A 24,819-nucleotide genomic window follows, 5' to 3' on the forward strand; every position below is an offset into this window, starting at 1 on the left:
ACCATATTTAATAGAATCAATTCGAATGCATTTTATGTTTTATTATTATTTATTTATTATTATTTTCTTCTTATTATTATTATTACGTACCTGAAACCACTTTGATTGCCCTGCTGCGTTTGTTTTGATCTCTCCTCTAGATTCGGCTTGACACCGTTAAAAGCTAGGAAACCACGAGGGAGTTCTGTTTTGTTTTTATTTCTTTTTAAGTAGTAAACCACTCCATTGATTATCCTGTTCTCCTTTCTCACTTAAACTGTGACTTCCTCCTCCCTCTTGTATCTATTGTTTGCGTCAGGATCCTATAAGGAGAATTTCTCGTTTAATTTATAGTACTGGTTTTGATATTTTTATTTATTTATTTTGCCTCATAATCACGTTTTTTTAGATAACTCAAACCACATTTTAGACAGTGCACTGATTTTAATTTATTACATTAATATTACCATTCATAATTAAATTTGACTAGGATGTTATTTATATATACAGTCGCTGGCCAAAAAATTAGAAACCTTTATTATGTCTAGTAAGCCGTCTTTTGCCCGAATTTAGCTCGACCATCTTTTTTTTTTTTTTTGGTGGGGATTCCACTTAGGTTTCTGGGGGAGTCTAGTTCCCTCAGGCACCTACGAAGCCGAACTGCCCTTTCCACCATGTCCCAGACATTCTCAATTGAATTGAGATCTGGAGAATTAGGTAGCCCGTAGATGTTGGAAATCTGGTGAATATTCCTCAAACCATTCAGATACAATTGTTGCACGATGGACAGTTGCGTTGTTGTCGTCTTGAAAGAATCCACTGCTTTATTTTTGCGGTGGATGAAGTTGATTTATTTTTGCGGTGGATGAAGTTGATTTATTTTTGCGGTGAGGTGAAGTTGGTCCGATATGACAAAAAGATATTCATTGGAGATGACAGCCTTCGCAGTTATGAGCAGTCGCAGTCCATATCAACAGAATATGCCGCATACAATGATACAACCTCCAGCCACTTGAGTGGTGGACACAAGACATTCTAGATACATGGCTTCATGAGATTCACACCACATTTTCATCCCATCATTGGTGCAAAAAAGTATAAGTCGATCTTATCACACTACATTATCTTTTTCGGCTGTTCCAGAGTCCACTCTTGGCATTGGCGGCACCACCACTCCAGTCGAATCTTTCGATCTTTTCCATAAAGGCGTGGCTTTCATATAGGCGTCGACCACCAAATCCGACGCCTAGTTAAGTTGGAATTGGATCTTTCTTTGCTTAAATTGAATTTTTCAATGATTTACTGTACCTTCTATTTTGAAGCACAGTTCGCTATAATAAATAACCCATGATTTTTATATGGTTCTCGGAGTACCGACTTTTTCTGCATATCTTTCTTTCACTGAACTGTGACCACCCCCATCCGTAATGGACTATGCAGCATAGCTTTCAGTGTAAAAAGCAGAACAGCTTTGTACGTTGTTGTGAGAGCAGTGGTAATTTGCATGTGGTCGTGCAAGTCACTTTGACTTGCACGACCACATGGAAAGTAGCAGTTATGGGATGTAGTAAACTAAAGATATTACAGAGTTTCAAAAGGAGATCTGGGGCGACCACGGCTCGTGGACTCACGGCCCACTGTGGTTAAAGTGTACAAAGTATGGCGTCGAACGGCTCAAATCACTTTCGCCAATAGAACTGTAAAGGATTACGCAAAGTTCATGGTAAGCGAAAGGTGCAGCACCGGCTCAACGGTAGGTCCTGTGCGACAGTCCATATTAAAACAACATGAGGAATGCAAGAGCGAATACCGTGGTGTCAATAACACGCTGGTTGGACACTGGAGGGCTGGAAACGAGTGCACTGCCGGATGAGCCCAAATATCTGGTGCAACACGCCAACGGACGTCTTCTTGTGTGGCGAAATCAACACGAGTCCTGGGACTCATTGTACTGGTGTTCCTATGCAGGTGGCAGTGGTTGCTTAATATGGAGCATGAGTTGTTAGTAACACCTAGGACCCTCTGGTGCGTACGAATAATGTTACACTGGTGAGGTCCACCAGCAGCTCTTAAGAGACCGTGTGCATCCTGCCACGTTGCATTTTTTTTTCTTGTACAGAAACCAGATCTTCCAAGACGATAATGCGCAGTATCATCGGGCTGACACTGTGCACAATTGGTTCGACGAAGACAGTGAAGATATCACCCATCTTGATTGGCCTTAAAATTCGTATGACCTTAATCCAATTGGACATCTGTGGGTTGTTTTGGAACGGAAGTGAGGCGTATGAATACGCAACCATCATCTGTTCCGATCCTGTGGAAAGTCTTTCAGGCAGCATGGCTGCAGATCCCTGCGGACGTTTTCAGACATCTAGTGGAGTCAATGTCTAGGCGAATAGCGGCGTTAACAGTGCGAACGGTGGCGAAACACGGTATTAGGACGTGGTCATAATTCAGTGATCACTCAGTGTATATACGCTGAGTGATCACTGAATAATGACTACCCCTATGAAAACTGAATCCGAACCGTTGACCACGTGAGGTACGAGAGTGCGCAGTTAATCGACCTACCTAGCATAGATAAGGTGTCCGTGGTTCTGGAAAGTTGCTGGAGAGACCTTCATCCTGCAGTAGATTGAAAATGGCTGATGATGATGGTTCAGTAGGTAGTAAAATTCCGAGCGTGGTGGGTAAAAGGAAGGATTTATTGGACTTTGATAAAGAACAGATTGTGGGTGCTCGACGGGCTGGTGCCTCGATTTCTCAAACGGCTGAACTGGTGGGGTGTTCTAGAGCTTCCATAGTTAAAATGTACCAGGACTGGCGTCAAAATGGTCAAACAACGACCCGACGGCAAAACTGCAAAGGTCAACAAAAGGTTGATGTTAGAGGTGAGCGCCGGTTCAGACGACTCGTACAGGCGAACAGGCGCAGCACTGTTGAAGAGTTGACCACCCAACACAACACGGGCCAACCTGGAACAATATCTGGCATGATCATGCTTCGCACTTCGCAAGTATGGGCTATACCAGCAGACGACCCCTACGGCATCCTCTCCTAACCAAGGTTAATCGGCGTAAAATACTCGCCTGATGCAAAGAGCATGCAAGTAGGATGTTAGAAGACTGGAAGAAGGAGTGCTAGTCGGATGAGTCACATTATTTACTCCACACCGTGGATGGTCGTGTACGGATTTGGCGTAAACAACATGAGGCTCTTGATCCATCATGCATGATATCAAAAGTGCAGGCCAGTGGAGGAGGTTGTGTGATGTGGGGCATGTTTCACTGGCAGGAACTTGAACCCCTGGTGCATGTGGAACAACACATCAGTGGTCTCTGATATCGTCAACTGCTTGCTGACTGTGTACACCCCGCCATGTTACACTTCTTCCCGAATGGCGATGGTGTCTTCCAAGATGACAACGCGCTGAGCCATCGGGCACTTGTGCAGGAATGGTTTGAGGAACATAGTTCTGATGACTTCCAGCATATCGATTGGCCTCCGAACTCCGCCGATATCAATCCAATAGAGCACTTGTGGGACACTATGGAAAGGCATATCAGGCGTCTGGATACACCAGTCACCTCCATACCTGCATTGCTGGGCGCGTTACACACAGCTTGGTTGGCCATTCCTCCCGAACGCTTCCGACATCTTGTTGAATCAATGCCACGTCGGATAGCTGCTGTACTGAGCGCAAAAGAAGGACCTACGAAGTATTAGGTAGGTGCTCATAATTCAGTGATCACTCAGTATACAGTAGATTGTCGAAATAACGGCACTCCAAATAACGGAACATTCAAGCTAACGGCACATTGAGATCGGATTTTTATATACAGCGCAGATGTCTTAAGTGCTGAAAAAAAAAAAAAAAAAACCCCACCGGCAAGTCATGTGATTACTGTATTTTTTACGTTCCCCATTTTCAAAGTGAATTCTATACTGATATCACAGATTATACCGCTGTTTTACATTTATTTTAAATTAAAAGCCCCTCACTATGGCTCCTAAAGGTAATAAATCTCATACAGAGAAGAAAAGAAGAACAAAGTTAAAGCTTAGTGACAAACTTGATATATGTGCAGTTAATAAAATGGCATTCTTAACCTCTTTATTTTTTATTTAGATTCATTAATTCTGCATGAAATATATTAAAATTTTCTAAATAACAGAAAAATCGAAATAACGGCGCCTTGAAACCCAGAAGGTGCCTTTATTCTGAAAGTCCACTGTGTATATATATATATATATATATATATATTTTTTTTTTTTTTTTTTTTTTTTAAATCTTAAAATTAACAAAGCAAAATAGAATTACAGTCACTTTTCGAGATATTTTGAATCGATTTGTTCCACCGTTCTGGGAGTTTTCAAATTTCGACCAATTGAAAGAAATCTTTCGTTTGATGTCGAACTCAAGGTAGAACTGAATTTCTTTTCCTTAAGTGCTGTTTCAGTGGAATGAACAAATGGAACTCAAACCATTGAGTGGCATACTCTGCTGTCGACTGGGATAAGAGGCTGATCACTCAGCCCAAGCAACAGAACCTGACACCACGCTCATCATCATCATCATCTGTTATCGTTCCGCTATTCCACGGGTCGAAGTATGAAGCCTCTCCACCTTGCCCTGTCCGTTTACTTCTCTATGTCGTTGATTTCACTTTAGTTTCCTCCCCTCTTAATGACATCGGTCTTTATCATGTCCTGCCACCTCATTTTTTTGCTCTCCCACTTGGTGTTTTGTCTCTTAATTGTAAATCAAACATTCTCCTTGGCAAACGCCTCTCGTTCATCCTCTTGACATGTCCAAACCATTTGAACGAGACCTTTCAATCCTATTCTGGAGTTTTTCAACCTAAATTCTCTCCCTAATCACATCATTCCTGATTTTGTCGCGTCCTGTCTTTCCGGTTATGCTCCTCACAAATCTCATTTCTGCCCCCTGCATTCTGCTTTCATCCTTTTTCCTCATAGTCCAAGGTTCAGATGCATACGTCACATTTGGTACGTAATAGATTTGATATATAGCCTTCTTACAGTGGTATGTTCCTGTTCCAGATCAGATCAATTGTCTGCCAATAGAATCACTTCAATCTTGGTAATAGTGCTTCTTAGATATTTCAAAGTTGTTAACCATTTTTAACTCTTTCCCTACCATTGTCCGTCAGGCTCGCCACTCCTCTTTAGAACAATTGCTTCACTCTTCTCCTGACTGAAAACCAGTCCAAATTCATTGGCCATACTAGCCCACATATCAACTGGCTGTTGCACTTGTTTTCTGCTCTCTCCATATGCAGATATCATCTGCAAAGACCAGATGACTTTCATCTGGTCTTGTCTAAATTGTTTCGCCACTCTACATTGCACATCAATCATGACAGCTATGAGTAGTGGTGACAGAACACCTCCTTGCCTCAAACCTGATGTTATTTCGAAGCTCTCCGTCAACCCCATCACTGTTCTTACTTTGCTCACTGTATATATTCTCAGTTCTCTCCACAAGATGTTCCTATATCCCCAAGTTTCTCAAAACCTCCCACACTTTCTCTCTATTCACGGCATAAAATGCTTTCTTTATGTCCAAAAATGCCATCCACAATTCTTTATTTTGGTCATAACATTTTTCCATCAGTTGCCTGATGCAGAAAATTAGATCCACTGTCAATCTGCCAGGCCTAAAGCCATACTGTTCCTCGGCCATTTGGTTTTCAATCGTTCCTCTTATCTTCTGCTCCAGCACTCTCGTGCAATTTACTTACATGTGATGTCAGTGTGGTGCCTGTATAATTTGAACACTTCTTCCTGTTCCCCTTCTTGAACAACAGGATGATCAAACCTTCTTTCCAGTCAATTGGCACTTATCTCTCATCCCAGATCTTGAGGAGCACTCTGTATGTCCACGCTATCCCTGCCTCATCTGTAGCCTTCAGAATCTCTCCGTTTTTCTCATCTATACCAGCAATACTTATCTTGATGTATTTCCATGCCTGCGCTACATCATTCCACATCAAGTCTGTCTGGTCTCTCTCCGCATCTTCTCTTTTATGATCAACCTGCCTTTGTCTCTTTTGCTGGATGTCCTGCACGTTTAACAGATTTTCAAAATACTTCTTACATGTTTCTCTTATCTCTTCATCCTTGGGTATTAGGTTCTCATTCTCATCCATCAAGTATTTGCTCTGTTCACCGTCTCTTCTCCTGTTCCTCACCATACCATACATCATCTTTTTATTACCGTCGATATCTTGTGGTAGAATTTCACTCCATTCTTCCAGCCACAGTCTTAACACCACACTACCACTGCACTGATCCGTTCTGTTGGATACATCACTCGCATTTTCACATTCATAGGGCAGGGTTTCCACAGTCTGATCGCCTTCATATAAGAAAAACGAAAAGGGAAAAAAATGTCTAAAAGATGACCACTAAACCATTGCTTGTATTTGAAAAAAACAAAAAAAAAAAAAAAAAACACTTGCTGCACTCTACATCATGGCATTCTAAGGCCTACGCCATATCCCATCTATAATATTCATTATGCTTCGGCATCATAAGAACTAGTCCTTTTAAGAAACTAAAAGTCTAAGAAAGAAAATAAACAAAAGACGGAATTTTACAACCAAGAGGTTCATAAAATCACTAAAGTGCTCACGAAGTCTCAAATAATCGCTGCCTTCCACTGGACAAAAGAACTCGGTCAAATTCCCAGTAACAAATTTCTTAAAGACTTCTTCTTCTTCATTGTGTCAAGAAACAAGAGAAGTAGACAGTAGGAGTCTCATGCGTGTCACATTTTACCAAAACTGCCTCCCCCGCCCCTTTCTTGGTAATCGTAATTCTAAACGGCTACAGCAATAAGAACGTTTCCATTCGCGCCAAGATCTGTCCTGGTTTTCCATGATAGATGACGACCTATTAGAAAACAAAGGAAGTAATTTTGATTCACACTGGATTATTTCACGAGCAACGACGAATGTACTGATGATCTATTTTCTCTCCTCCCATAACGGTCGTCTGTCAACCATTTTAATGCGTGCAGTTTTTAGATACGATGTACTACGCCACGTGGCCTGAGTTGCCAGGGCGCTTATTCTGACTAATCCATCCCGATAAGGTTAAGGAGCCTAGAGCTACTAGTTCTAAAATGATGGAACTGGTTATAATAAGTGGGTTGGAAAAGTCAGGAGCACTGGAACAAATAGCTCCGTGTATATTGCGCCAGTTCTGAGGCCGATTTTCTGTTTTGCTGGAAGAAAAACCAGTTTCTAGAAAAAAAACAATGCCACCCTCGTCTGAGACCGACTAACTGAGCTACGTTGTGAAAAAAAGCCCATAAAAATTCTTCCTGTCATCGAAGGGACTCGAACTCAGGTCTTTTACACCCGGTTTGGGGAGGATGGTGATTCTTCCAACTGTGCTACCCACGAGGGCTTTTGAATGGAATCTAGAAGCCTGAGAGAAGTTACGGGGACACCCAGGGCCAGCTCAATGATATATGGTGCTCAATGATATACCCTAGGCCACATGATTGTTGTCACGCCCTCCCATCGATGCGAAGATTTTAATTTTTTTTTAATGATTAATTTTACATTTTATTTACTTATAAAAAGTAAATTAACAAATGAAATACACAAAATTTTTCTTGAGGGCTTTGTTTTTGGGAGGAGGGGTGGCGTTGGTGCCCCCTAAACCTTGACACTCCTAGGCCAGTGCCTACTCGGCCTTACTCTAAAGCCGGCCCTGGAGACATAGCGAACATAGTGTGTATCTGTTAGCGGTTCCAGTGGTCCCCCACAAAACTGGGGACACCACTCCAGATGTGCGAAACAATGTTCCATGGTAGGGTTGATTTGAGATTTGTTAAGAGGGTGTAGCTGTTTAGGAAAAAAAGGTAACGCGGAGGGAGAAAAGGAAAACTTTCAAAGAAAGGAAGTCAAAAAGTTCTAAGTGATTAGTGGAGATAGAGGCAACAGATGGATATTACAGAACTGGATAGAGAGATTTTAAGCCAGAGAAGATGAAAAGAGGAGATTCCAAATTAAAGTGTCTGACAGCGAATATCAGAGCAGACATATGCACAAGAACAACACAAGAAAGGAATCCTAAAGTAAATAATTAGGCCAATTGAGACAATCAGTGGTTGAATCAACTGATAATTGGGATTCTGTTAGAAAAAGTATATGGGGTTTGGCAGCTGTAAGTGGAAGTGAACGTCATTGAGATTGGAAATGAGACCACTTATATTTGTGGAATGAAGGAGGACATTTTTGGGAGGTTAGATCTTTTTGCACGTAGGTTTGTTCTATTAGATTGAATATTAGAAATATATATAAGAATAGCAAAAATAATACAAATCGATACATTGCAATATTTCCCTTCACGGACACCAGGCCATGGGTTAACAGTGATAATACAGTATGTAAGAGAAATGGATAAATAATAACAGAGAATATTGATAAATCCAACATTAAGAAATACATGTATGAAAGCATAAAATGAAGTACAGCTCAAAGTACAGTACAGTTACATACAACACAATATACAAAGAAAATGTAGGTGGAAACAAATAATTTTATTTTATAATACATAACAGGTAACGTTCTTTGCACTGAAGCAAAAATAGTAAGTTCATCATTAATTATCATAATACTGAATAAGTTAGTAAGCTACCTTCATATCAGATGGTATTGTTGGTTTGTGGCATTAAGATGAACTTCGAGGAGAAGGATCAGGGAACAGTGAAATACAACTCAAGGATGCGACGTCTGTATTTCCTATCACAAGCAAACTTGTTAAGATCAGCACCCAATGACTGGGATCATGAGAGCAGCTGAAAAGGCAGAAACCTATCGGACAAATGAAGGCTGCTCAGATGTAGGCACAGAGTTGGAGTGGCTTTGAGAGAAGGCTGAGGGCCTCTCCAAGAGCACAAGTCCCATAATGATGGTGCCGAAATCTTGCCAACGAGCATTTTAACAGTCATGGTAAGGCGTTTCAACCTAATCAACGTGGGGAGCCTGTGAATTTGTAGCAAAATTGACATTTCAATTGCCCTTAACCGTGGAGGAAATTTATGTTTGTTTAAGGTCCATTTTGAGAGCCAAAACTCAGCAGCGAAAAATGGCCTAATTGTGCTAGGTACAGCAGATGCCCATACCTCTACGGAGAGTATACCATGGTTTTATATATTTTCTGGTAATTGTGACTTCATTAATATACTGTAAATGCTGTTTAGCAATCCATCAGAGTCGAGCTGCCTGGGTGAGCTACTTGTCCATATGGTTGCTGAAGCAGAGCTTAGGGTCAAAAACAACCCCGAGATCAGTATGCTTATTGACGATGGGGACAGAAGTATTGCACATTATTGGCTAATATAAAACGATGTTATCTTTAAGGAGAACATCATAAATTCAAACTTTTCTGGGTTTATTTTTAGTCCGAATTGGTTGAGGTAGTTTGTATGCAAATTCCAGGTGTGTATTATTAATTGATGCTCTTATCACAAGAAGATCATCGTGTGGAGCAATCAGTGTGAGGAGCCTCATATCATCAGCATAACATAAAGTATCATGCCTGGACTCAACAAGTGGGGAGATAAGCGCTGTACAAGAGCGAGCCCAGATAAGACAGTAGTAAGAAAAGCAGTGAGGACATGATATGTGAAGTAATGAAATTTTTAGATATGGAGTGCACACAGCAAGAATATATCCAGCTCCTTGACATAACGTGGCCTCGATAGCGCCCCCCCTTCCCAGCATACACTACTCGGACTCTCTCCTGTCACTCTATGACAGAATATAGGCAGCAAGATTATACACTAGCTGATCCGGATGCCGGATACCTCCTAGAAAGTTACCAATAGGTTCGGTCCGGTGGAGTATTTAGCAATCAACCGGCTAATACCGTTTCAAAGCTGTACCTTAGAAATATAAGGGCGATTAGATCTTGCCATGATGTTCATCATATCCTTAAAAGACATCTCATACTGCATGATGGAAAAGACGGGGAGGGGATTATCGGAGCTTTGCTCTGGAGACTAAACATGGGCATAGGTTGTAAATAATGATGATGATTCTCCCTACAGTATAAAATAAATTTATTTAGCAATATTGCTGTCTTAAAACAACAACAACGTTTTATTTCTAATTATCAACAGATATGTCCTTTCCATTATGTTTGAAATTTTAAGGTCACTTCACCACTTCAAGCCTACAATAAGCAAAGTGGTGGAATTTCACTGGTTGATGAGAATCGTCTACCACCTACCATATGCCACCTACATCTACACTTTCTATTGATAAAGTGAAATATTATTGCGTTTATTTTGGATTCGGAAATGGCTTCTAGTGAATGAGGGCTTAGTACCAAAAAGGACTTTAGAAACAGAACTTGGCTACATCGTAACAAGAAAGATGGAATCTAATTAAGTTAGCGAAATACTTATTTATATAATAACGCATCATTATAACGTAAGTTTCCAAGAGAGTATAATTTGTTATGCCTTTCTGGAATTTTACGCAAATAGAATTCGTAAGTCGAAAGTGTAAACACGATTTATTGTACAGTAAGTCACCTTAATGCAAAATAAATATATTATACGCTTGGTATTACTAATCGAAAGTCCGGCATATGCATCAACTGTATAAAAATATTTTAATTTATGTGAAATGAAATGAAAACGCCTCCCAAGCGTAATTTATATCCATATAAGTAATTTATATGGATATGAATTACGCTTGTCTCTAGAAGTATGTGTTCATGAGGGTAAGAAGGGAATTTGCATTTTGTGCAGTGAAAAACCCAGAATAACTCACGGGTAAACTCTAGTCCTTACGCCTGACTTCGGCTAATCACAGCTTCGATTGAAGAGGACTTTGGAAATTCCTCCAGTCGTCGACAGGAATTGAACACAGGCGTCTCCAAACAGTGCAGAAACCACTATAGTCACGGGGGACCATGCAATAAGAGAGTATTGTGTTTGAGGATTTGGCTCAGAGAATAGCAGTCCTATGAGCGTAGGTTGTAAATAATGATGATGATTCTCCCTGCAGTATAAAAGAAATGTATTTTGCATTAATGCTGTCTTGAAACAACAACGTTTTATTTCTAATTATCAACAGATATGCCCGTTCCATTATGTTTGAAATTTTAAGGTCAGTGGGTCACATTAGAATTGCTCATGGACTGTAATACTCAAGGTCGTATCTTGCTGAGAATTAATGAGTGTAACGATCCCTAGCATCGATGAGAGGGGCGGGTTAACCCGAAAACCGCCAGACAGTAACGGTCGATACTGGATAATTTTAAACAGAAGCCATAGACCACAAAAAACCTGATGTTATGCACCTACCAAAGCAGAGGTATCCCTAATCTAAGCCACTCTGTAAACGGTCAAACGGTTAACTAGTTCATATTTAAATAATAATGAAAATTCCCTCCACATATCCATCACATACCTTAGACGCATCTCATATTTTAATAAAAGGATGACCTAAATACGTCATGTTTTTCCGTAACAATGTCCCTGACTACAGGTGGAGGTGAAAGTGTATTAAATTGTAGTTTGCCATGAACTATAGTCGGGGTTTTTACAGCTTTGATTCTCCATAAAGTGATTATATGTGCTCTTCTTTGTATATACTTTACTCAATAACCTCACAGCTTATAGAGTGGTTGGTGGAGGCCGATTCAAACAGACCAACAACGGTTGCACCCAATTAAGTACCAGTGGCGGCGCATCGCTTACAGCCTTAACCTGAAAACATGTACAAAGCAGAACAAGGAACGCTACTAATACGTGCATAACCTGCTATCACCAATAATACACGATTATCAGTACTTAATGTCTGGAAATTTTCATAAATTTTACATTCCAACGTATAATGACTGGAGACCTGAAGAAAAAAGAATTCACAAAACGTGAAAAAAATAAGTGAACTTGGAAAAACTTTCAGTAACGTAAAACAAGATGAATAACAAGATGAATTTTCCTAGCAATGTTTCCAACTGAAAGCAGCAAAGTAAAAAACAGAGAGAGGGAAAAAGAAGAATTAATAACCCAGCTCCTCATAGAATAAAGATAAGTAGAAGGAAATTAATAGCATTCTGAATTTGAACTTTCAATTTGATAGGTTCTAATGAGATAGATGCCAAACCCAGATCAGCCCGATCTCAGGCGGTGGGAGTAAAGGCTTTTTTTTTCCTGTGAGTTATTTAGGATTTTTCAGCCCGCACAACATTCAGATAAGCCCATGATTAAGCTTTTCTTTTTTTCTTTTTGGTGTAGTTTGAAGCAGTATGGCCAAAGTCGATATTTCCAAATATGTCGATATGGCCAAGGCCAAAGACTTATACGCCTAAGAGCCAACAACAATCTCGCAGCCTTTTGAATTAGGAAATGTAACCTTGCCTTCATTCATAATCCGAACAGCATTCGGAAATACTTTGAATCTACGCTCTGGCTCACTAATCTGGTTAACATCTCAAAATTCAGCCTAACATGTCAGTTGAATATTTTCTTATCAGGTGGTTAAATGCTAAGCTTGGACTTCCTATTAAGTCATCTCGAAATCAAGTACCAACAAATTGAAATGCCTATCACAGTTCGCTAATAACAAAACTTTCTATTGCTGATCACTGGCCAGAAAACGTTCTCACTAGCTGGGACCTTCTCCAATGGCGAATTCCACCCAAGGCCACCTGAAATTATCGGACTGTCTAGTCTAAATTTCAAGAATTAATAGATTTGATTCTTATTTCGTTTAAATACAGAAAGGAGTGTTTTTACCTTCCCAAAAATATTTCCAAACTTTCTATCTGGCATCTGAACACATTTAATCTTATACGAGCTAAGAAATCCAGTAGCCTGTTCTGACATGACAGGGGTCATATATTCATTGTCAGCTTGCATGTTGTGTTCCAATAGATGAAAAATCTGGAACAACTCATGGTCGAAAAACTGATGCGGTTAATTGCAACCCGGAGCGAAAAGACCTTGCAGAAATTCCTTCAGTACCGTAGCTTGTTTAGTTTATTTTATTATTATTTTTTTTTTTATCTCTCTTCTTGAATGTTTTGGATAGATCTACTAATGAATCCGTCTTTCAGCTATTAAGGTATTTCAGTTGTTTGTTTGTTATTTGGTTTTTTAGGAGCATTAGCAACTAAGGCCATATTGCTCCGGGGATATGCGGTGGTCATTCCCTGACCTTTCCGCATCCTCCGTATTTGGTGGTCATGGACTCAAACCACGGTCTAATCAAGAAGCGTGTGCTTACTCACTGCTGCTCCTGCCCACAGTTATTCTAAGTTTCAGCTATTAACTAATAGCTGAAACATAATTTACAAATTTTTGTTTCATACAATATTTGAATGGATTGTTATATTTATAATTAATAAGTTGTCCTCAAAATTTCGATCAAACTTAAGCCAAGATTCCTGTTTTCACCATATCTTGATTTTATGATTTTATGCGCATCAGCGACTTAGATCATATTGGACAGTATGTATTTTATCAGTAAATTGCGTGGGTTTTGTGGTCGATTTGTTTGTTTTCTGGACTAGAAATCCGAGTTTCCGGGTGAAAAAAATCATGCCACTCTCGCCCGAGGCCAAATAACTTAGCCACATTGTGAAAAAGGCCCATTCATTGCCAGGATTTGAACTCAGGTCTTTTCACACCGGGGAAGACGGTGAGTCTACTAACAGTGCTACTTGCGAAGGTTGTGTCATCCAACGATTCTTATTCCACTACAGATGTTTGAAAAGAGGCCATGCCTGCCTGCGTAACATTCCAGTACCACATAAATTATGGCCACAGCTGTCCATTACGGCCAAAAGCATGAAACATTTTTCATTTTTATAATGAGCACCCTACATGTGGTAAAAACTGAAAAAAAAGTCTCATGAGAACTTCTTTATCTCGGTCTGAATAGCATTGAGCAATGCATTCCCTCTTGAAACGCTGTATTTTGAGAAGAGTGCGAATTTGATATTTTTTGTTGTTTTCTCTTCTATGGGTATAGATGAGATAGGATTTTACTCATTAAGTTGATTAGTTCATAATAGGACAGTTTGAACTTCCCACTGCTTGATCCACTTTCTTCTCCCCTCATTTGTTAAATTTCCTCCACTTAACTCCGGAGAAGTTGGTCACTCACGATGTCAGATAAGACTCAAACAAAGGCGTGGTAGTGTCGATTCTGAACAAAGTCTGAACATTAATAATGTAGCGTATGTAATTGTGACGTGCTTCACTATATTGTGGCCTATATGCAATTACGACTGTCTCGTCTCCTACCAAGAATTCCAACGCGATGCTTATCAAAGTATACGCCCAGTGTCTATTATCTTCTAGGATCACAATATGATAGAAATACCTTTAGTTCCGAAGTTGGCTCATTTTGTTTGACAGAGATCACATAACTGAAATGTTGCTATTTCATATTTAACCTTAATTGGACTTTGTTCCATTCTATTTGCTAAAGATGTTGACGTGGACAATAAACATATATTGGCTGCCCACCCAGGTTACTGTGTATTATTTTGAAGGAGGTTACTGTGATGGTTCCAGCTTGGTGTTAGTGATGTCAGTACTGTATTAAGATTAGGTAGACTTTAAAGAGTGGTTTACAAAAGTGGATTTAGAAAATCTCTTACGGTTTATCTAATATCAGCATCATTCATTTAACAGTTAATAAAGATTACTGTTTCTGGGGGAAGAATTGTTCAATATACAGCAGATATCCAAATGAATAGAAACCAAGTTTAATAATCTTGGTTATCAACCTGAAAACTACTGAGTTTCATTTCTGTTTATCAAATCATTTTCATTAAAAATCTAGTAGATTCGAAAGGGTGGACCTCATCGTCTTGAAAATATTCATCATGAATTTTTTTATTAAAATAGGACCAACCTGTTTACCAATTTTTATTAAAATATTTTCCATTAGGTATAAAAATCAAAAAAACTTAAATAATATTGAAGAAATATTTTAAGAAATTTCTAGAATATTCCAGAAAGGTGTAGAACACTCCTGAATTTGGAATTTGGTAGAACTTTGTAGATAATTTTAGGATATTCTAGTAAGTGGGGGTATTTTTTCAATATTATATAAGGTTTTAGACGATTCTAGAGGGTTTAGCGATAACACAAATTGAGGAGTAAGAGGTGTACTTATGAAATTTAATATCAGACATTCAGAAAGAGTGTTTGGTGTAAGCTTTGTTTGTTTCTTGATAAACATGGCAAGAAATAAAGAACTGAGTGATGGAAAAAAAGAAGTTCTATTATAGTTTTGTATAAACAAAGTTATTCCATGAGAAGTATTGGCAAAAAACTAGGTGTTTCATTTAAAGGCCTTCAAACTTCAAATTAACGATTCAAGATCTGCAGTTTAAAGAACAAACCATGATCAGGGCGACCGGGTAATAAAACAAGATAAGACCATAACACTGAACTTGTAAACACTATCGACGACTTTCTGCACCTGAAATTCGATTGAGTTCAATAGGAACAGAGAAACTTCCGTGTCTACATCCATTGCAAAACGTCGTCTTAAACAAGGACTGCCTGGTCGTGTAGTGGTCTGAAAACCCTTATTAAAACCGAAAAATCGAAAGAAACGGTTGGCTTAGGCTAAGAGCCATCAACATTGGACAATTCATTGGACGGATGAATTGGACAATTATTGTGGACGGATGAATCCAAATTTTAAACTTTTGGTTACAAGTGTAGAGTTTATGTGAGACGATCAATTGAATCAAAAATGGTGCCACATTGTTTAGTGCCTACAGCCAAACATGGTGGTGGTAGTTCCATCATGAAATGAGGTTGCTTCTGCTTTTCTCGAGTGGATGGCATCGTCGGAATTGAAGGAATTTTAAGAAAAGAAGGCTATAAAAACATTCTTGAACATAATACATTTTCCTCTGTACTTCGACTTTGTGGAATAAATTTCATATCACAACAAGACAATGACCCGAAGAATAGTTCTAAGCTGCGCAGGAACTCTAGCAACTAAACGACAGAAGGGGTATTTCAAATTATGGTGTGGCCACCCCAATCGCCTGACTTAAACCCAATAGAGCTGATAAATTAGGGAATAAATTTTAAAAGTATAAATTAAAAAAATAAATTCTCTCGTTAGCATTAGCTGTTGTTAAAGAACGATTCTTCAAGTTGTATCACTGCCTTACACAGAAGTGCCATTCTGGTGGTTACTTTTATAATAGTGCCTTGACTAACATTCTAAGCGATCTGCAAGGTTTCCCATAAATTTTGTGAAAAGGGGCAGACTTCACGGATTTAACGGTCTAGATCAGGTGTGCCCAAACTTTTCCACATTGTGAGCCACTTTTTATTTACGATTTCTTCTGCGGGATACTAAATTTTTCTTTACTTTAACAAGTAATAATAATAATAAACTTTACTATTCGTAGATTTAGCATATCAGAAATTTAGTCTTCGCAGGCGAGAATTACCTTGCTAAAGGGTGAACCATAGCCAGCGGGCGCCATTTTGGCCACCCCTGGTCTAGATGATCTCATAAAAACTCTATAAATGCAAAAATTCGTTAAGTGAACGAAGAAATATACGTGTAACTATTCCATTCAGTATATGAATTCTGAAGTCGAAAAGAATGTCTATATGTATATATATAAATATAACTGTAAAAATAACGTGTTTAATAATAAAAATAAAATGTTTAATTATAAAAATAAAGAAAGAAAGTGAGAGATGACCGCGAACGTAAGAGGCTGCAAATCAACATACAACACATTGCATAATATACAGAAGCAATATGGGAGAAAACAAACAGAAAATGAGGGAAAATTATTACTATTAAGATGAGATTTATCCATGTTGTGTGTGTGTGTTATGTGCAAAAACAAGTAAGGCTGCGAGGCGTCAGTATATTATATTTATAAATGTGTATATTCTTAGTTTGCTAGAAAGCCATTCAGACAGACGTTACGTCCAAATTGAAAGGTTCACTGTAAGAATGGAATTTAGTGAAGAAAATTCCATGCATTCGGATAATTTCGAGTTATATGGCCTAATTTTCCAAGAAATTCGTAGAAGAATTGGATGATCAATTTCGAAGGCTGTTGAGTATGCTGATAAAGGTAACATTTTGATGCCAAAGTTTATATTCATGCCAAAATCTCACCATGAATGCTTCCACTCATCGGCAGCCAGGGTCTCTTCCATACGATTCTTAGTATAACCTACGTTCTACAGTTTTATGCCCTCGGGGTAACACAGTGCAAATAGGTACCGTCCACCCCACACCGAGTGGAAAAGGGCCGGATTCAAATCCTGTCAGTGACGCGAGGAATTTTTTATTTACTTTTTAACAACTTGGCCGAGTTAGTCGGTCTCACGCAAGGGTTAGAGAATTTTCTCTCCTTTAAACTCAGTTTTTTTTGTCCAGAAAAGAAGCGAATGGTCCACAGAATACATGCTTTTGATTACAGTATTTAGGAATGATCCCATATTTACTACCAGTTTATTGCTGAAAAAATTAACGTTTCTTATGGGACAGATAATCGAATGTAAATATTTTAAACAGCACCTCAAGTTCCATTAAAGAAATAATCAATTTTTTTTATCATTTTCTGACATCATCAACCGCTCAGGAGTTTGCTTATAATTTTCTGTCACTGGTGTTCAGTTATCCATTCAAGGACAAGGAGAAGACGGAAATACCGCAAATGTTTTCCAGACATTTCAAAAATAAGAAACTAAACAGGACTTCAACAAATAAACCCCATCTTTCTTTAATCTACAGACCTTGTGAAAGCATTAAAATGTATACTTATTTCACTAACAATCGTCACATCACTAATTCAGAATGCAGTTGTCACTTCGCCTTACTGCTTCGGCAAGATAACTCACAGACAGCTAATTACATTGTGACCTACAGGTCACCTTATAACAAATAAGGTCAGGTGAGTGACTGTTAGCTCTTAAATGTAATTTCTTAATCCTTCTGTCCCTAGTTTCGTCCAAGCTTCCTTGGAAGAAATGCTGCACAACAACAAACAGGTTTCTAACAAGGTTGTAAACTTTAGATGCGCACTTTCTTGCGTCACAGTTGGCTTCTTTCATATACCTTCAGGTATGAGTTATTTAAATTAAGATACAAAAGGCAGGAATAAACAGCACATTTGTAGGCTGAAATGAAAGTTGCTAAGATAAGCATAGCAGCATTCAAATACTAATTATATGTCTGCTTGGAATTATATTCATATGTGAGGATTGCTTGGAATGCACTCCACCGTATTAGAGAACTCAAGTGGTATGCAACTTCTTTTTTTTTTTTTTTTTTCAGTAGGAAGGATTCAAGGCGGCTAGCAATTCACACGTCTTGAACCACTTTTAGCTCTTCCTTAGCTTTTAGCTTTTATCCCTAGCTTATGTGCATCTCTAGGATTTCTGTTCTCCAAAACTTACATTTAGAAGAAGTAAAATTTGGTTGCCATTTTTCAGACCACATATGTAATGAATCCAAGTCTTTTCTGAAGCATCATGGAATTATATGGATTGCTAAACTCTCACAAAAATTCATTGAGCAGTACGCACTTGAGATAATGGGATGAGTAGTACGGACATATCTCAAATCATCGACTTGAGATAATGTGGAACTACTCAAAATGAACCCACCCCTCCAGTATTGTTGTATTCAGTTTTTCGCCCATGAGAGGTAGCGCCTGATTTCTGTCACTTCCGGGGTTCCATGTTAACACACTCACTGAACGCCATTTAAGGGCACTGTTCACATGATTGAAGTATATCACAACGCAAATTCTGTTTATGATTTACTTCTATAGAGTAAAAAATGGGCTATGGCCGCAGTGATAAATCAGTGGGTTTAAAAGGTAAACGAGCAGCAAGCACAACACCAGAAAGATTAACACACCCACGTGTGTAATCTTTCGTGTGGTGGGTGTGTGTACGCTTGTGGACTTCATCATGCATAATGAATATATGTTGAGGCAACTAAAGCGCCATCGTGGGTAGCACAATAGATATAATCACAGTACTCCCCCCCAAAAGGGGGTTGGTGGAAAAGACTTGAGTTCGAATCCCGTCAATGATACATGAACCCCTATGAGTTTTTATGGTATTTTTCACAAAGTGGCTGAGTTAATCGGTCACAGATGAATGTAGCATGGTTTTTTTCTCCTGGAAACTGGGGTTTTTTGCTCAGCAAACAGCAAATCGACCGCAGATCACATGCAATTTACAGACATTATATACGGCGCAATATGGCGTAAGTTGCTGATGTACCTAAATCCCTACAACAACCAACCAAAGCAATTAAAGCCATAAGATATCATATCTCTTGGCTGATTATTTTGGTGCTTTTCAACCAATCGACTACCACTTTATTCATATTACACAAGTTCGTGTATTTATTGGACTTTATCGTGTATTATACCTGCACAAGTGTGAGCTCGTAGACGGATTTGTTTATTATGCTGGTTAAAAAAAAACAAAAAAACAAGAAATAACTCACGGAGTAACCATCGTTCCTCCGCTTGAGATCTGCTAACTGAGATTGAAGGCGCCTCGACCAATTCCTCCCCACAGACGGGAATTCAATTGGAACTTCAAATGATGAAAACGCATTGCTGAATAGTTAGAGGCTTGTATTCTAGTAATGTCGAATATCGAAGCATTAATGAACTTAATGAAACCTGCATTAATGCAGGCTTCTTTATAGGAACTTATTAAATATTGAAAAGTATTATATTCATTTTAAATTAGATGATAACTTAGCTTTCTATTATTTTTTATTTTTTATTTATTAATTTTTATGAGTTTCTGCTTATTCAAACTCAAGATTTTGATTCCAGTGACTCTTTGTCCTCGTGTTATTTCTTCTTTGACAGAGAAATCGGTTCTTTTAATTGCGCAATATAATTATGGAACACCCTGTAATACATAACCATATTGAAAGGGTTAACGCCTATAAGAAAAACAGGTGCAACGCTTTCAGACGAACAGTTGAGAGCATTGCTGTTTCACTCTTAATGTTAAAAGCACACATCTAAAGTAAGTTTAGGTCACCACACGCTAATTAACTAATACTGGATCCATAATTAATTAATATTTTGTTATATAATTTTCTATAGGTCACGGAACTTACTGATGCCGCCCTAAACGATGCTCTAAGTTGTGCTCGCTGAGGTAGGCGGACACTCGTTCCATATTGTGGCACCGAACGGTGTCATGAGGATGAACAACGCGTGAGAGTGACGGGGGCGATATAATACTTTCCCACTTGTATCATAAGTTTCAAGACAGAGGGCGGAACGCAGTGATGTCTTTCTCAAGGTGAGGCTGTGATGTTTTATCTGATAATGTGCGCTTAGAAGAAACCCAAGTGGGAGCTGAATAGGGTTAAGAGGTGATGAGAATGCATTTTAAACTTCTGTTAATTTCGAACTAATAGCTGAACCGGACTGATTCTCAGTCATTGACCTAGTACTAGTTTATTAATATAAAACCAGATCTCTCTCTCTTTCTTATTGTTTCGCGAGCACAACTCAGGGAAGTTAAAAATCAGTCTTTTCTTTTAATTTTCTCCATCTATTTTATGATCCTACTGGCCAGCAGTGTGAGCGAGCGAAACAGTTTACTTAAGTATCATCGCAGATGAACAGTTTCAAAAAATGTTGCATGTGGGGATAGTTTGCTGCCTTCGTGGGGATAGTCTGCTGCCAGAACAAAGATACGATTAGTCATCAGGCTAAATGTATAAGCAAGTCATTTGAGGAAGATGATGGGAACTTCAGACTTCTGTCCTGGTCAGCACAATCCTCAGATCTCACTCCAGTTAATCATCCAAGGAATGCAATGGAACAACGTCTTCGTGGACACATCCTTTTACCTACGTCTTTGCTTCAATTGCAAGATATTTTGCTGACTGCCTCTGGGGTCACCATTCATTCACAGTCCGGATAAAAGGTGATCTGACAGTATTAGGATATGGTCTAATAATTTGATCAGCCGGTGTAAGGCCATTTTATTGCCTGTTGTTTACTCTTTGTGCAGAATACCACACTCTGAAATACAGCTTAAATGAATCTTGATGTAAGTTAATATCTAAAGACATTATTTTTCTCTGTTGCCCTGGCATTTTTCTGTGAAGGGAACATTCTATATATAGTTTGTTCAATAAAGACTTTTTATTTATAAAATAAATAAAGTTAATTCATGTATCGATTCACCAAGCTTATTTTCTTATTATTTTCAACACGTCTTGTAGTTTAAAGTTTCATTTATTTTTACATATTTCAGTTTGCAAACTGATTTTTGTTTCTATCTTATAAATCGTTATTCCAGTTTAGTAGTTTTCAACTTGTGTTTAGCCTAATCTTAGAGTTCGGCGAAAGTGTTATTGGTTTCCATGAGAGACTGAGAAGGAAAGAGGGGACAGATGTAAACACGACAGCTGATGATCTCTAAAATTAATCTGACAGATCGAGTAACTTTAGTTTTAGGCATAGTGCTCTCATTTTAAGAAACTGGTAATTACACTAACTAGAAGCATTTGTATTTCCAACATATACCTATGATATACCAGTACGCTATATTGCGAAAAAGAAAAAGGAATTGTATCCTCTGTCCTCGTGTTAGGAATAGATTTTTAATATAACCAGGAAAAAAAAAAAAACTCTTTATGCTAGAAGTAAGCTGATCAACGAAATGCATCAGATGGGTCGACGCCATTTACTGTATTTTGTTGATCAAGTGGGAGGCTGCCATATTTACAATCAAACTATTCGTTGATAAAATAATATTACGCATTAAATCAAATAACGCAATTTCTGCCAATATATATGGGATGAAAATAGATATAACCTTTCGTTTTTGGTGATTTTTAAACTGTGGATTAACTTGAATCGAGAATGTTTATCTCGCATCTGCCCCTACAGCTAATAGAATGTTTACGATAGCTTTTATTCTACATTGGATGGAAAAATCTTGGGTTCAAATCCAGTACAGACAAGAGAAATTTTTATAGACTATCACGTAATTGTCGCATTAATCTATATCGTAAGGATGCTGGGTGAAATTTTTCATCCCTCAAAGCAGACAAACCAACTACAAACTATCACGCATAATTTACAGACACTATATACTGATTCCTGGTGGCCTTAGGTGCCTCTGTGAAATTCGAAACCCAACCCAATATGATATACGTTCTTATACGGTATATTTGTTGTCTGTACACAATTCTATAACAGTCTTATGGCATGCATCGTTACTTCAAGTTGTTAGGCAAGTTCTCGGCGATGTTAGGTATACTTTAATGAATCTGAACGGAATAAATTATTGAGATATCTGGAACCGAATGACTATGGCTGATCACTACTCATATGGAGTGCACCGAACTATGGAAGGTTCCGACCACAATGCTTCAGAATGGCGCTCATACTTGTCTCTCGTGTTCCATCACGTCTCAGATGGATTCTGTCAGAGATAGATTACGGACCAGGAAAACAAGTCAGTATTAGAGAAGATACTACCGAGATATTTGTGCGAAATATGGTGTGTCAGAAAGAGCACATGGATGACATACATCTCAGAATTATTATTATTCCATTTATTCTAGGAAATGTTTGCTTTCATCCCTTTTTCACAGCCGACCGGCTAGAAAGGTGTACAAATAGCTAAGAACAGCAATCATTTACAATATTTACAAAATGAAATATTTACAGTATTTACAAAAAACAATTATTGACAATATTACAAGAGGCAACTATTTACAGTGTAGTATCTAAAAAAAAGTAAAGGTTCAACAGTGGTTTTATGTTGCATTTTCACTTGTTACAAAGTATTACTTTTCAATTATACTGTAGTATTACAACTCGTTCCATCTTCTTTATCCGAGCTGTTTTATCAGGGGTGCTTTCGTTCTATAGTTGAAGTAACCTGTGGGCTTCAGATAGGCTCTTCACTCTGTATTGCTTGCTTTGAGAGTATTTCGCAGGGTCTATTGTCAATGAATTAAAAAGGCTGACTGCGTTGTTTGAAAAGAAGTTCTTTACGGGTGAGGCTGGACAGTATACAAAAGGTAGGTAGGGATTGCCATTACTGGGTCCAGCACGTGGAGTAGAGATAAATCCTTGAAGACTGGGGGCGTCGGTCACACAGGTAAACATTTGAGAAAGGAGAAGAATATTGATGGATGCTATGTGAACTCTTCAGATGTGTGATATTTAGGTTGGTATATAAAGCAGCCCTGGAGATGTCGAATGGGTTGCCCCTGACCCTATTCATCCATCGCATTATCCGGTACTCGACTGCCAGGAATCTGTTTATGTACAACGGCGGAGCGGAAGACAAGATTGCCGATGGATATAGTGCAATTGGATCTCCCGACTACGTTGATGCTGAGTAACACCGTCAGTTCTTGTCGAGTTACCCAATCTGAGTAAGTCTTCGTTTTGATGGTTGAAAAATGGTTCTGAAAAGAGAGGCCCTCATCCCATGTCAAGCCGATTTCGGTGTGAGGCTTCAATTTCTTTATCTGCAATCCATAGGCTGTGGTGTCATTTTTGATTCTCTTTTTCGTAAAGGTGATTTGAGCTGACTTAGATATGTCTAGCTCTAGAACTATGTATTTGCAATGGATAGGCTCCAAGGCTGTTTATCAGGGCGAAGGTGATTTGTGAGGTGAGTCTGTTCAGCGTCTTTCAGAATGGTGTCAACATAACATTTTTGGCCTTGTGGCCTTCCGACGAGATGGGACACAATGGCCAGTCTATTTTATTTATTTTTTTTTTGTTTTACGCTGTTAATCACGTTGTTGTAGTTGTCTTTCGTTTCCGTTTATAGTGATATTTCAGGCAATTTGAACCGTTACCATCGTGGGGGCGCAGCTAAATTTTAATTAATTTGCATTTTTGTAAATTTATGCTGTTTTAGCAGCGCATTCCTTCTGCAACACCATTCATCTTTATTTGTTTTTCTCCCCCCCCCCTTTCTTCGTTTGTTGCTGTAGTTTCGTACCAGGTTATTTTATATTCGCCACTTAGCTTGTCATAAGATTGGCATATTGTTATTTTATATATATAAAATATATATAAATAATATATATAAATATATTATATATATAAATACTATATATAAATATATATATATATATATATATAAAAAAATATATATATATAAATAATATGTATAAATACTATATATAAATATATATATATATATATATATAAAAATATATATATATATAAATAATATGTATAAATATATATATATAAATAATATGTATAAATGTATATATATATATAAATAATATGTATAAATGTATATATATATATAAATAATATGTATAAATGTATATATATATATAAATAAATATATATATATTATTATTATTTTTTTAATAGTGTGCTTTTCAGATCTGCTTCGAAAATAGACAAAGAGCAATCTTTTATTTTATCCAGATGCTACCTTCGCAGGTCGAGCCTACAGCCACCTAGTGGCACAATTTGAAACTACTTTACAAAAATTAAAAATAAGAAAAATCAAGAAAGTTTATTTGTAGTTCAAAACTGAATGAACAAACACCGACAAAAAAAAAAAAAAGAAAAAAAAAGCCTTATATATATATATATATATATATATATAGTATTTATATATATAATATATTTATATATATTATTTATATATATTTTTTATATATATATATATATATAAAATAACAATATGCCAATCTATATATATATATATATATATATATATATATATAGAGGGCCCATTATCAGTGATAATTGAGGCTAAGCTAGAGTCTGGAAAAACAGTCA

The sequence above is a fragment of the Mastigoproctus giganteus genome, chromosome 11, assembly GCF_048544385.1.
Source record: "Mastigoproctus giganteus isolate SK-2022 chromosome 11, ASM4854438v1, whole genome shotgun sequence".
Lineage (NCBI taxonomy): Eukaryota > Metazoa > Arthropoda > Arachnida > Uropygi > Thelyphonidae > Mastigoproctus > Mastigoproctus giganteus.